This window comes from Juglans microcarpa x Juglans regia, chromosome 6S (genome assembly GCF_004785595.1).
Source record: "Juglans microcarpa x Juglans regia isolate MS1-56 chromosome 6S, Jm3101_v1.0, whole genome shotgun sequence".
Taxonomy (NCBI): Eukaryota; Viridiplantae; Streptophyta; class Magnoliopsida; order Fagales; family Juglandaceae; genus Juglans; species Juglans microcarpa x Juglans regia.
This window is the reverse complement of record NC_054605.1, coordinates 2,014,684-2,029,123: the sequence shown is the minus strand read 5'-3', so window position 1 is coordinate 2,029,123 and position 14,440 is coordinate 2,014,684. Positions and strand designations below refer to the sequence as shown.

Sequence of the window (14,440 nt, the reverse complement as noted above, 5' to 3'; positions counted from 1 at the left end):
ATACGTATTGGAAATGTCGTTTCGACGTTCGATTTTGGCCTTATATACACAGAACGTTCGAACGTACTTATTATTACGTTCGAACGTTTTTCAATTTAATATTATATTATAAATGTTTATGTTATATATTAGGATGTTATATAATATTATTGACAATTAGATTATTGGTTTTTTTGTGAGTGCTTGTTATATTTCTAAAGTTTAGCAATATGTTTATACATGTTGTTGTGATTTTATGCTTACTCTTGAAATAATTGTGATTATTGTTTGTGAATTTTGTGAATAGTTTATGAGCTTATGGTGTTTATTGATGATTTAATAAGTAGTATATAGTTATAGATATATAAAATGTAGTATATATATTATAGTATAAGTTAGTATATAATAAAGAATTTAATAAGTAACAATTTAATATATATTATTGATTTATATATATGGTATAATTTATATATTATATACATTTATGTTCTCATTTAAAATATTATGCTATCATACTATACAATGTAGTATATAGTTATAGATATATAAAATGTAGTATATATATTATAGTATAAGTTAGTATATAATAAAGAATTTAATAAGTAACAATTTAATATATATTATTGATTTATATATATGGTATAATTTATATATTATATACATTTATGTTCTCATTTAAAGTATTATGCTATCATACTATACAATGTAGTATATAGTTATAAATATATATATAAAATGTAGTATATATATTATATTATAAGTTAGTATATAATAAAGAATTTAATAAGTAACAATTTAATATATATTATTGATTTATATATATGGTATATTTTATATATTAGTTACATTTATGTTCTCATTTAAAGTATTATACTATCATACTATACAATGTAGTATATAGTTATAGATATATAAAATGTAGTATACATATTATAGTATAAGTTAGTATATAATAAAGAATTTAATAAGTAACAATTTAATATATATTATTGATTTATATATATGGTATAGTTTATATATTAGTTACATTTATGTTCTCATTTAAAGTATTATGCTATCATACTATACAATGTAGTATATAGTTATAAATATATATATAATGTAGTATATATATTATATTATAAGTTAGTATATAATAAAGAATTTAATAAGTAACAATTTAATATATATTATTGATTTATATATATGGTATAATTTATATATTATATACATTTATGTTCTCATTTAAAGTATTATGCTATCATACTATACAATGTAGTATATAGTTATAGATATATAAAATGTAGTATACATATTATAGTATAAGTTAGTATATAATAAAGAATTTTATAAGTAACAATTTAATATATATTATTGATTTATATATATGGTATAGTTTATATTTTAGTTATATTTATGTTCTCATTTAAAGTATTATGCTATCATACTATACAATGTAGTATATAGTTATAAATATATATATAATGTAGTATATATATTATATAAGTTAGTATATAATATAGAATTTAATAAGTAACAATTTAATATATATTATTGATTTATATATATGGTATAGTTTATATATTAGTTACATTTATGTTCTCATTTAAAGTATTATGCTATCATACTATACAATGTAGTATATAGTTATAAATATATATATAAAATGTAGTATATATATTATATTATAAGTTAGTATATATACAGTTTAACGTTCGAACGTTAAACTAAGAGCGGGAAATTTCCCGCTCGATTAAGGTATCTGTGTGATTATTCAGACGTTCGGACGTTTATACTATACATTCGAACGTTATTTGATGAAATTCACCAGAAAATTATGTACATCCGAACACCAAATATGTTAACGTTCGAACGTTAGTTAAATTAGTGCGGGAAATTTCCCGCTCAAATATGGTAACACTTTGATGAAATGTACGTTCGGACGTTTAAGTTAAATGTTCGAACGTTTATCTGTAAATTTACAAACGTTCGAACGAAAAATTGTGATACATTCGAACATATATGAGGAAAGTGCGGGAACTTTCCCGCTAGATTTTATGTTATAAATAAGAAAGGTACGTTCGAACGTGTACTGTAAACGTCCGAACGTTATTGGCAGGAATAATTTTAGAATATAACGTTCGGACGTACAACTTAAACGTTCGAACGTTTAAACTAATAATTTTAGAACTTAATCAGTACGCGCACGGGAGGAAGCGGATCATTTCTTCTTCTCCCGTGCGCGCAACAGAGAGAGAGAGAGAGAGAGAGAGAGAGGGTGTTAGAGTGAGAGAGAGTTGAGTTAGAGAGTTAGAGAGAGTTGAGTTTTGGTAAGAAAAAATTTTTATTTCTTGTCTTTATTTGAATTTTATGATATTTATACAATATGTTTTTGTTATAGAATATTTCTAATAAGTTAGTGTTATATTTTTTTGAATGATTGCTTGTTTTGGGAAGTTGTAAGATTTTGATTTGTAAGAGGATATTGTGAGTGCTAGGTATATTTCTAAACTTTATCAATATGTTGTTGTGATTTTATGCTTACTCTTGAAATATTGTGATTATTGTTTGTATAGTTTGTAAATAGTTTGTGAGTTATTGTAAATATGTTGTGATATGAATTTGAAATATTGTGTTTATTATTAGAAATATATTTTCATTAGGCTTTGTTAATACATGTTTATTGCTTACTCAACTTTAGAAATATGTTAATACATGTGGCATGTTATTTTGTGAATATATTGTGAGTTATTATGAATATGTTGTGATATGGACTTGAAATATTTAAATTATTATTTGTGAATGACATTTGAATATGTTTACATTGTTACAAATATATTGTCCTTAAGCTTTATTAATACATGTGGCATGTTATTTTATGCTTACAATTGAAATATTGTGATTATTATTTGTATAGTTTGTAAATAGTTTGTGAGTTATTGTGAATATGTTGTGATATGGATTTGAAAAATTGTGATAATAATATTTCAAATTAAGTAATAACAAATAAAAGTAACTCTTTAAGAATTATAATAAATAAAATTATTGTATAACCATGGAAATTTAAGAATGATAATTAAATATTTATAATAATATTTGAAATTAAGTAATAACAAATAAAACTAACTCTTTAAGAATTATAATATTTAAAATTATATTATACTTCTTTTACAATTTAAGTATAACAATTAAAATTATATTTTAAGAATGATAATAATTAAAATTATAACATAACCTTTAAAATACTCTTCAATAAAAAAGTCTTGAAACTACTAAATAAGTAGAGTTTGAATATGTAAATATACTTATTTATTATAAACTAAAGAGAAAGGAAATAAGGATCAAATAGATTCTTATATAAAAATTATATACTTATTGTCTATATAAGTAAATAACTCACTCAATTAAGTATAACAATTAAGATTATAATTGTGGAATGATAATAATTAAAATTATATAATAACCTTTAAAATTATATATAACAATTATAATCTCTAAATTTTGGTCTAATTGCTTGACTGTCATAGTCTCTTCGGCCTTGAAAGTTGTCAAGGTCGGACAGTTTGTGACAGTTAAGTAATTAGACTAAAATTTAAACATTTCTTCAAAATCATTCTCCCTCGTTGTGTACAAGACACGAAACGTAGGGTCACATAATCTTCCATCCCTCTTTAGTTTAACAATATGGAGATATTGTTGTATGATTTTTTGCCAGATGCGTGTGACATTGCATAAATACCCTTAGACCCGTTTGGGAATCAGTGTACATTTATGTGTCCACTGATTCCTGAATTGTTCAGTGTGGACAGTTTGAGATTATATTATCTGTATTGCACATTTTTGTTACTCGCTACTTTCCACGTTTAATATGAAGTTTCGGTGTCTTCTTCTACTGTTCTTCGGGTATACTGTTCGTAGGGTCACAATCCCGATATTTGAACATGTATACTTGGAGAATTATGGGGAGGTGCTGCCGAAATTTCTACTAACGTAGAAATTAGTAGAGTGACGAGATTTGTGCAATATGGAGAATATAATCTCAAATGGGATAGGACCAACTACCTTATAAAAAAAGTAATGAGAATTGGAGCATGACATGCATGTGAATTTTCAATGTACGTGTTATTAATATATAGATGTTTTTAGAAATAGATAAAAATTGGATGCGTCTGGACGATAGACTTGGAAAGGATTACGTACCCTATGCATGTGGAGTAAGAACTTTCATTGATTTTGCACGGGCTTCCGCTGATAGTCGTGGTTACATTAAGTGTCCATATCGAGGGTGTAAAAATTTGTGTGCGATAGGATTGGATGAAGTAGAGCGTCATATATTTGTGAACGGTATGGATCTGGGGTATACGCGATGAGTACTGCATGGTGAGCCGTATGAAGGGTCAGCAGATATATTGGTCGATCATCACAATTATTTGCAGCACATGGATGATGATTATGAGCATGATGAGATGGAGGAGATGTTGGGTGACATTGGAGCTGGGATGTTTATGGATGAGGTTAACGACAATGCCTCAACTGGTGGATCAGGGACTGATTGTGAAAATTTCCCTTCACTGTGGGAAGATGCAAAGCGCGAGCTTTACCCAGGTTGTACAAAAAATTCCAAAATGTCGTTTATTGTGCGGTTGCTTCACATTAAATCATTGTGTGGGATGTCGACGAAAGCAATAAACATGGTATTGGACTTATTTAACGAGGTGCTTCCCGAAAGGTCTGCATTACCTAAGAACTTTTATGAAGCGAAGCAGTTGAGAAAGGGATTAGGATTTGAGTACAAGTCCATACATGCATGCAAGAATGATTGTGTATTGTTCTGGAAGGAGAACGAGGAGAAACAAGCATGTCCTGTATGTGGAGAGTCGAGGTGGAAAGGTAAGAAAAACGTCCCGGTTAAGGTGTTGCGGTATTTTCCCTTAAAACTTAGGTTGCAAAGATTATATATGTGTAAGAAAACAGCTCATGATATGAGGTGGCACGAGGAGAAAAGAGTTAAGAATGACGGGTATATGAGGCATCCAGCTGATTCACTTGCGTGGCAGTCTTTCGATAATCAGTATCCAGAGTTCGGGTTAGAAGCTCGGAACGTGCGCCTGTGACTCACAACCGATGGATTCAACCCTTTTGGGAATATGAGTACAAGTTATAGCACTTGGCCCGTGGTATTGATTCTGTACAATCTTCCACCATGGAGGTGCATGAAGGCGCCAAACTTTTTGTTAACTTTACTCATCCCTGGCCCTAGATCACCTGGGAATGATATTGACGTATTCATGCAGCCGTTGATTGAAAAGCTAAAAGAGTTATGGGAAACAGGGGTTAGAATTTGTGATGCATCTAAGTCGACATCTTTTCAGATCCATGCTGTGGTAATGTGGACCATAAATAATTTTCCGGCATATGGGAATCTTTCCAGCTGGAGTACGAAAGGGAAGTTAGCGTGTCCGACGTGTAATAAAGAAACTGCTAGTGAGTGGCTAAAATTTTCTCAGAAGTTGTGTTTCATGGGTCATCGACGTTATTTACCAGCAAATCATGCATGGAGAAGAGAATGTGCCAAGTTTGATGGGAGAGTAGAGGATAGGATTGCACCAAAAGAGTTGTCTAGAGAAGAGATAGTGGAACAACTACAACATGTTAGAGCGAACAATTTTGGCAAAGGTCGGGGAAAGAACAAGAGAAAACGAGCCGTACGAGAATTGAATTGGACAAAGTGTAGTATTTTTTTTGACTTGCCGTATTGGTCGTCATGCAAGTTGTGACATAGTTTGGATGTAATGCACATAGAGAAGAATATTTGTGATAATATACTGGGTACATTGATGAGTATTAACAAAAAGACGAAAGACACGATCAAGATGAGGAAAGATCTTGAGAGAATGATAATTAAACATAATCTGCATTTGCAGGTGGAAGGCAACAGGGTGGTCATGCCGCATGCATGTTTTACGATGACGAGGGAGGAGAGGATGGATTTCTGCAAATGGTTGCAAGGTGTGAAGTTGCCAGATGGTTATGCTTCAAATATTGGTAGATGCGTGAGTCCTGATGATTGGAAAATCAATGGATTGAAAAGTCATGATTGTCACGTATTTTTGCAGAAGTTATTACCTGTGGGAATTCGTGGGAAGCTTACATCTAATGTACGTGTGGCCATATCTGAACTATGTATGTTTTTCAAGGATTTGTGCGCTCGGGTAGTAAATCGAGATGTGTTGTCAAAATTGGAAGAAAACATTGCTACTATACTATGTAAATTCGAGCAGATCTTTCCACCATCATTTTTTGATGTCATGGTCCATTTAACAATACATTTACCGCGAGAGGTAGTTCTGGGTGGACCGGTGCAGTTCCTTTGGATGTATCCAGTTGAAAGATATTTGGGTCGATTGAAGCGCACTGTTGGGAATAAAGCCAAAGTTGAGAGTTCAATAGCAGAGGCCTATATACACGATGAATGGTTAACATTTTGCTCTCTATATCTTCGTGGTGTTGAGACACGATTTAATCGTCAAGAGCGAAATGCTGATCTTGCTACTCCGCCTCCTCGTGAGCTATCAGTGTTTTCCCAGAATGTACGACCCTTGGATGCACAAACAGGTTACGATTTAATTGATGGAGAGTTGGGTAAAGTTCGGTGGTATGTGCTAAATAACTGCCGAGAGATTGATGATTATCTTAGGTATGTCATTTCATTTCTTTGAATAATTATAGTTTTCTTTAAATTAATTAGAATTGTTGTGCTCAAAATATACTTCTTTTGCAACATGTTATAACAGTGACCACATGGACAAACTTAGGACGGAAGGCGTAGAAAATATAGAGGCAAGACACGAGGAAGAATTTCCCGGATGGTTTGAAGAACGTGTATGAACTAAAATTATATATATGTTATATTGTGAAATTTTTAACTCTGGATAATGAAATAATAAATATATACTATTTCAATTTATAGATTTTGGAACAACGTGCTCGTGATCCCGGATCAATTTCTTCTGAATTGTATGTATTGGTCCGTGGTCTCTCAAATAGAGCACTTCGATATACTGCATGCACGGTTCGAGGTTATAGATTCCATACTTTGGACCGTGAACGTAATAGAAAGACTCAAAATTGTGGTGTGTTGGTCGAGGGGAGTCATGGAACAGATGATATTGACTATTATGGTGTCATACGTGATATAATCGGATTGAAATATCTGGGTGGGTCTGTAACATATGTCTTTAAATGTGATTGGTGGGATCTAGGCGGTGGTCGGGTTTCGATACATAGGGATAATCACTTTACGAGTGTTAATACTGCATCTAAATGGTACGAAGATGATCCATTCGTATTGGCTTGCCAAGCTACCCAAGTCTATTACTTGATTGATCCAATGAAAAGTACTGATGAAGATAGTGGGGAGATAACTTGGCGAGTGGTACAAAAATTTGTTCCTCGAAATATATATGAAGCAGGAACGAGTGCAGATTACGAGAATAGTGGAGATGAAGATGACACTCCGATTGTTGAGGCATACCAGGAAGATGGAGAGGGTATTAACTTGTTTGTTGACCTCGGTGCACTCGAGTTGCTCCCCTTGTGTAGAGATGATATCCCACCCGTACATCTCGACCCGTCTGTATTAAATGATCATTCAATTCAAGTCAGTGAGGAAGAAGAAGAAGAAGACGAGTCAGAAGATGAAGACGTATTTCTATCCGAGCAGGAGGTGGATAAAGATGATGAAGAAGAGGTGCATGATGATGATGAAGATGTTATTGATGGAGATTCTGAAACAAGCATGGAAAATTCATCTGAAGAATAAAAGTACTAAATATTTTATTCATATAGGTGACTATAAAATATCTTGAATTTTCATAATTTCTTCTAATTAATTTTCTTTGATATAATTAATTATTTAAAGAATGCCGCCAAAACGACAACGAATAAATGTGCCTTCGCCAAGTCCAAGTCCTGAATCCATTGAGGACTCCCCACTCGAGGAATCCGTTCCTGAAGATCAAGCTAACATAGAAGAGAACAACAGCCAATCGACACCTACCTGTAAGGAAATATTGTCGTTGATAATTATATATATAGTTAATACTTTTTTCTCAATAACTATATAATTATAATTATAGTATATCTATTATCATGTAGTTGATGCATCTGCACGTCGCGGTTGTGGCTATACACATGGAATCTCTCTTGAAAAAAATAGAAGGCATGGTAAACTGAAGATCACAATTCCTGATAATTCCACTGGAGGAGTGGATGATAGTGCAGCAGCGCTTTCCTCCTATATTGGCACAGTAGTTCGAGCTTATGCTCCATTTTATGTGTGCTCATGGCGAGATGTTCCGAATGAGATTAAGGAGCACATTCGAAGTCGTGTGCTGGTGAGTTTACTTTTCAGTACATTTTTTTCACCTAGATTAATATATTATATTTTTTACCTGATTCCCTTATTAGGATGAATTCGACCTCGACTTTGGCCGTAGCGAGGATTTGAGAACCGTGAATGAGTTGATGGCTACACTATTCCGATGTCACAAAGGACGATGGCATGACCACTTCAAGAAGTTTGAGACGTTGGAAGAGGCTGCGCAGTCTCCTTTTCAGCAGATGAAGTTAGATGATTGGAAAAAGTGTTGTGATATTTTCGCATCTCCAGATTATCAGGTATTTTACATTTATATCTTTTAATTATTTACATTCATATTCGTTTTATATATTATATGTATACATATTACAATTAACATTTTTAATATATTTTGTAGCACTTGAGTTCTACAAATGCACAGAATAGATTCGTTCTGACTGTCCACCATCGTGCCGGTTCAAGGTTATTCCACCGTCTTGCTTAAAAAATGGTAATTAAAAAATTATAGAATTCATTTATTTTCCTGATATTATTTCTGATAAGTACTAATATTATCTTTTTAAAATTGCTAATATTGTCGCTTTGTTAGAAACATGATGATCCTGAAAACTTTTCCCTCATTCATGTCTATGCTGCTGCTCACACTAATGAGCATAGTGAGTGGATGGATCCTGTCGCTGCAGATAATTATGTAAGTAGTGTTAATTTTGTTAAATAAATTATTTATATAATATTTTAATAGTTCATTTCTTATTTCTATTTCTTTTAATACGTTACTAATTATTTACGATCATTACCTTTTAAATTGCAGAGCAAAATGTTGGAGATGCAGTCAGCTTCTGAGGAATCCTCTCCTAGTGACATAGACATATTCACGCAAGTGCTCGGGCCGCAGTCTAGTATGGCAAGAGGTTTGGGACGATCTATCAAGCATAAATGTTCATCCTCCTCAACCTCATCGGCTTCACAAATTAATAATCTTACGGCAGATTTAGAAGCTGCACGGCGTGAGAATGAGTATATGAGGTCTAGACAACAAGAGTTAGAGTCTCTCTTAGAACGACAGTCTCATTTAGAGACGCGTTTGCAGGACCAACAGAGAGACCAGGAGAAAAGAATACGCAGTGAAGTGCAAGAGCCAGTGCAACGGGAGATGATGGTGCAAATGGAGCGTGTTATGTCGTTGCAACAGAATCCCCGTGGGCGAGGGAAAAAGAAGAAATAAATTTTATCAATATTTCTGACTAGTTTTAATATCTAATTTTGTGCTTTTATAAGACATTGTTACTTGTTAATTGGGTATGTAATATGATACAATTGGTATTATGTTTTTAAATTTTATGAAATTAGTATTTCTGATCTGTACGTTCGAATGTAAATAAAAATTGTTCGAACGTTGGTTCACACTGTAACAAACGTTCGAACGTAAATACAATTGAATCATTCGAACGTTAAACTATACGTTCGAACGTACTCACGCTAAAACGAACAAACCGTTCGAACGGTAAAGCGACTAACGTTCGAACAAAGAACTTGCATTCGGACGCTCCTTCGTTTACATTCGAAATAACGTCCGAACATTAAACGTGCTACGTTTGAACATTTACGTTTACGTTCGAACAAATATTCGAACGTTTATTGTAATTAACGTTCGGACGCATTAACATTCGAACGTAAATATGATACGTTCGAACACGATATCCAACGAACGTCAACTTCTCTCATTCGAATGCCAATCGGTCGGGTATAATGTCTGAACGTTTGATTTTACGTCTGAACGTGATTTTCTGTGACAGTTCATAACCGTCACAAGAAAAGGAACGTTCGAACGTTATACCAAACGGAACACTTCCAACCGTCACTAAAAATATTTTTTGTGACGGTTGAACAGTAAACCGTCACCAAATGTTTTCTGTGACGCACTTTAGGTGACGGTCATGGTGACGGTTTCAAACCGTCACCAAATATGTTTAGTGACGGTTTGCCATTTTTTTGTAACAGTTTTCTCTGTTACAAAACACACATTCTGTTGTAGTGGATGGAGTCGCATACTACAACAATCTCATTGATGAGCTCATAAACAAAAGTCATGATCATGATTTAATCCAATATATATAAATATATTTCTAACAAATATATTCAATTATAATAATTAAAGTCATGCTAATGATCTATAGTTTTCTATATATAATTGAATGCAGCTCTTAAACCCTTTGCCACAATCTTTCATTGGGATATTCCCCAAGCCTTAGAAGATGAGTATGGTGGTTTCCTAAACCAAACAGTTGTGTAAGTGACTAGGCCTGGTTTGGTTAAGTAATTTAGAAGGAATGAGATGAAATGTTTTGTTTAAAAGTTGAATAAAATATTATTAGAATATAATTTTTTAATATAATTTTTTTGTAAATTTGAAAAAGTTAAATTATTTATTATGTTTTATATGAAAGTTTGGAAAAGTTGTAATTATTCGCTCTAATTTTTTTTTTTATATATTAATAAGTCGGTCATGTATAAAATATATTTTATAGTACTGTTAATGTGGCAGAATTTGATTAATTTAATTTGTAATAGTACTTGTGAATAGAATGAATCTTCACCCTATTATATATATTAATTCGTACTTAATTTCAATTTGAAAACTTAGACAAATGAGTAAAAGAAATGTTTTATTTTTTAAAAATAAAAGCTTCTTGGGATTTAAAAAATGTTTAGGGATGCATGTGTATTATTAATACGTGATATATTATATTCAGGGATGATTTCCTGGACTTCGCGGGGTTTGCTTCCAGAGGTTTGGCGATAGGGTAAAGCATTGGATCACACTAAATGAGCCATGGACATACAGCAATGGTGGATACGGAGTCGGGATGTTAGCACCTTTCCGATGTTCCAGCTTTATTGACCCGACTTGCACCGGTGGGGATTCCGGCGTCGAGCCTTATAAGGTTGCCCATAACCTTCTTCTTGCTCATGCTATTAACCTATACAGGACCAACCAATCATATCAGGTACTACGTCCGTACTATACGGACGTATATATATATATTTATATATACATGCACTTATTTAAATTAATTCCACACAAATTAGAAAACAATTAATTAATAGGAAAGCATGCATTAATATATATATATATATATATATATATATATATTAATTTATAATATGTTCAGAAACAAAACGGTTCTATCGGGATAACCCACGTGTGCTAGGAGCCATACTCTAACTCAACGGAAGACCAAGAAGCCGCTTCACGTGCCCTTGATTTTATGTGCGGATGGTAAGTACTCCAGCTAGCTGGCATGCCTGCACGTACATATGCTAGCTAGCTTGAGGGTTTTCAAGTTTCTAGCTAATTCGATTTTCTTTTTCTAGGATTTAACACATTTTTTTCCTGGCCTTCATTATTTCTCTTGTATGAATTACATTTCTAACGAGTTATTTATAAAAAGAAAAAATGATTATTTGTGATGTAAATATATTTATTTTGATAGAAAATAGTTATATTTATAAAAAATAATGTATAGATATTTCTCTAGTCTCTATTGACGAAGGCATCTCTGAGGTTTGTCTACTCCCATTTGAGTTCGTCGAACTCATTGATCAAGACCTCTCGCTCCACCATAACAGTACGAGTCCCGATACGACCAGTGTCCTAATTGGCTCATTCCCTCCCTCGTTTCCTAGTATGCAAAGGATGAACCATATCCTGAAAATAAAAAAGGAAAAAAAATTATTTACATTGATGCATTTTTCATGTTAATTTTAAGCTGCTCTACATTAACGTTCGAATATAGTAAAACGAATGGTCGAGCATTCAAATAAAACGTTCAGACGTGTATCCTTTACGTTTACATGTAAAACATATACGTGCAAACGTATAACATACACATTCGAACTTAAGTAATAAATAAATTTAAGTGACGTACGTTCAGACATTTATGTTATATGTTTGAACGTGTGAGTTTTACGTACGAATGTAAAAGATACACGTCCAAACATTGAAGCATAAATAAATTTAAAAAGTAATACGTTCGGATGTTATAATTAAACGTTTGGACGTAAATGTTATGAAAAGTAAAGTTTGAATGTAAAAGAATATACGTTCGAACGTAGAAGACATAACGGCTATGTAATTGAAACTTTGTACGTTCGAACGTCTTGGTAAAATATTCAACCGTTACGATACAGAATAACTGAGTTGACTCAACCATTATTGAAATCTCGAAAAACAAGTTACAAGGTTTTAAATGCCGAAATACCACCATAGAAATGAAGTATACATTTGATGAAACTTTTTTACAGTGACTATTTGATCAATTGCAACCCGTGGTGGCCGGAAAATGGGGTTGGCTCATTTTAAACAAAACCCTTGGCTCTTCATTTATCCTAGAGGACTTCGTGATCTTTTGAACTACACAAAGAATAATTACAACGATCCAGTCATTTACATCACTGAGAATGGTATCTCTCTCTGCATGTTTTCTTTTTCTTTTCTTTTTTCTGGTATTTTCTGGAATATGTCCATTTGAATGGTATACTAATCTTGTAGGAGTTTCTGAGTACAATAACGCTAGCTTAACGCTTGCGGAAGCTCTTGTGGACAGCCAAAGAATCGAATATTATTATGGCCATCTTTCCTATCTTAACTTGTCAATTGGGTAAGTGCATGCGTGCTTGATAATGGTAATTAAATTAATAGTAGTTCTGATGTCGATCTCTGGTACAAAAAGTTGCCAAATTTTGACATTTATCCTTTTGATCAAACAGGGACGGTGTGAAGGTCAAGGGTTACTTCGCTTGGTCTCTGATGGATAACTTTGAGTGGAACTCGGGTTATACAATTCGGTTTGGCCTCTATTTTGTAGATTATACTGATGGACTGAAAAGATATAATAAAACATCAGCTACTTGGTTCCAGAACTTCCTCCATATTAATCACTCATATCAAGCACCTCCTCCAGAGTCCATTTCTGTCAACTATAGCTTGGTGCCCTCCTCGTCTCCGCCTTCAAGTATATGGTTCCCTGATACTGCAGCAACGATCCATTTTACATCAGATTTTGCCAACTTGAATCTGGACACAACATCATACCAAGGCTCGGACCAAGTTAGCAATGGCGACGGCAGCACCCTTCTTATCCAAAATATTGGCTCTGCTCACTTACAGTCACCATCTGGCAATTTCTTACTTCACAAACTTCTTTATGTTTCATTGATTACTCGAAATTTAATTTCTGTACGTTAGTTTTGCCTTGACAATTCAGTGTTTTTTGAGTTTCACTCTGATTCTTTTTTTGTGAAGGATTTGTGCACCCGGGCACCTTTTCTTCAGGACCACGTTAGGAATGGTTTGTATGAGCTGCCTACTGGTGTTTTCACTCCAACCTCATCTGCTTCAACTCCACAAGCCATGCTTGGTGAATGGACCTCTTCTCATCAGTGGCACTCCCGTCTTGGACATCCCAGTCCCTGCACCACTTCATTTACTATTAGAAATTTTCAGCTTCTTGTTACTAGTAGTCCTCGCATATCACAATGTTCTGCTTGTGCTTTAGCTAAGTCTTACACTCTCCCACATCCCCCCCACCCCCTCTCGCTCCTTCAAACCCTTTCAACTTGTTGTTTTTCTTGATGTTTGGGGACTGGTTTCTGTGCTCTCCTCTAATGATTCTCAGTTCTACTTATCTGTAGTTGATGATTGTTCTAAATATCTATAGCTCTTTCCACTACAATCAAAGTTTGATGTGCTCCAAAATTTTTTAGCCTTCCTAAATTACGTTCGGAATTTTTTCTCAACTAACATTACATCGGTTCAAACCGACCGGGGTTGAGAGTTCAGGCCCTTAAATAAATTTTTTCAATCAAACGTAATTGTGCACCATGTGACATGCCCTTATTCTCATGCTCAAAATGGCAGTGTAGAGCGACAGCATCGTCACATCGTGGAAACTGGGCTTTCTCTCATGGTCCATGCTTCCATTCCCTAAAAATACTGGGCTGATGCCTTTTTAGCGGCAGTTCTTTTTAATAAATCGTATGCCAACTCTCATTCTCAATAATAAATCTCCCTATCAACTCCCCTTTCATCGTTCTCCAGAT

At 33.4% G+C, this 14,440-nt stretch overlaps 1 long non-coding RNA gene and 1 pseudogene across 1 annotated transcript; both read left to right on the top strand.

The window, feature by feature from the left end:
• LOC121236378 overlaps nucleotides 1-14,073 on the top strand; it is a 31,924-nt pseudogene extending 17,851 nt beyond the window's left edge.
• Nucleotides 10,375-11,257, top strand: LOC121236379. The gene is made up of 3 exons (XR_005934750.1): nucleotides 10,375-10,424; nucleotides 10,540-10,627; nucleotides 11,092-11,257. It is a non-coding gene; the product is annotated as an uncharacterized LOC121236379 (long non-coding RNA).
• Nucleotides 14,074-14,440: the final 367 nt, after the last annotated feature.